We start from the raw sequence: 1,427 nt of genomic DNA, 5'->3' as shown, positions 1-1,427 counted from the left end.
TGCTGCTTGGGGGAGGGGGCAAGCAAAGGCGGCGGCGATGGTGGAGTCCGAGCCGGACTCGGCTGGCGGCGGCGGCGGCGCGCTGCGCGCGGGCGCGCGCAGGAGGGCGGCGGGGCTGGGCCGGCTGGCCAGCTGGGCCTTTGGCCCAGTCGGGCGCTGCGTATATTATTTTTTTTAAAAAATAACGCGCGCAGAAAAACGAATAAAATAAAATCTAAACGAACTCCAAAAATTACAAAGTAAATTTTCCCCGACTCCTAAAAGTGAGTCGAACAAAATGAACTTTTACTCGGGGCCTAAAATGCAATTTTTTGAAAACACGCATTTTTCCCTAAGGCAAATAAACTCCAAGAAAATCCAAATTTTGATTTATTTATTAAATCTTCATTTTTCCTAAATTTTGGGAAAGTCATATTATTCCCTCTCTTATTTTTGATATTGGAAAAATTATTTGAAGATGAAATAAATAAAATCAAATGATCCTTTTTTTCATAATTTGAGAGAACTCAAATAGGAAAATTTCAAAATCTCCAACTCTCTCCGAGGGTCCTTGAGTTGCGTGAAATTTCTAGGATCGACAAATGCAAGAAAAATATGTAATGCATGATGATCTAATGTATAACATTCCAAATTGAAAATTTGGGATGTTACAAACCTACCCCCCTTAAGATGAATCTCGCCCTCGAGATTCGGGTTGGCTAGAAAATAGGTGAGGGTGGTCCTTGAGCAAATCTTCTTCTCTCTCCCAGGTGGCTTCATCCTCAGTGTGGTGGCTCCACTGAACCTTGCAAAACTTGATAACCTTGCTGCGAGTAACTCTGCTGGCATAATCGAGAATCTTGACTGGTTTCTCCTCATATGTTAAATCATCCTTCAACTGAATTGCTTCAAGTGGCACTGTATCTCTTAGCGGTACCTCTGCCATCTCGGCGTGACATTTCTTCAACTGAGAAACATGGAATACGTCATGAACTCCTGACAGTCCCTCAGGTAATTCCAACTTATAAGCGACTTCTCCCATGCGTTGCAAGATCCTATACGGTCCAAGGAAACGTGGTGCTAATTTTCCTTTAACTCCAAAACGCTTAACTCCTTGAAGTGGGGAAACTCTAAGGTAAACTCTGTCTCCAACTTCATATTCTATCGCCTTGCGTTTTGAATCCGCATAGCTCTTCTGTCTGGACTGGGCTACCTTGAGCCTATCGCGAATCATCTTAACTTTCTGTTCAGACTCCTTAATCAAATCTGGTCCAAACAACTGACGGTCTCCAACTTCGTCCCATGACAACGGTGTCCTGCACCTTCTTCCGTATAAAGCTTCGAAAGGTGCCATCTTCAAGCTGGTTTGGTAACTGTTGTTATAAGAAAACTCTGCATACGGCAAGTTATCGTCCCAACTAGATCCATAATCTAGGGCACAAGCTCTC

Source organism: Triticum dicoccoides, chromosome 1B, assembly GCF_002162155.2.
Source record: "Triticum dicoccoides isolate Atlit2015 ecotype Zavitan chromosome 1B, WEW_v2.0, whole genome shotgun sequence".
In the NCBI taxonomy this organism is placed as follows: Eukaryota; Viridiplantae; Streptophyta; class Magnoliopsida; order Poales; family Poaceae; genus Triticum; species Triticum dicoccoides.
This window is presented reverse-complemented; position numbering follows the sequence as displayed.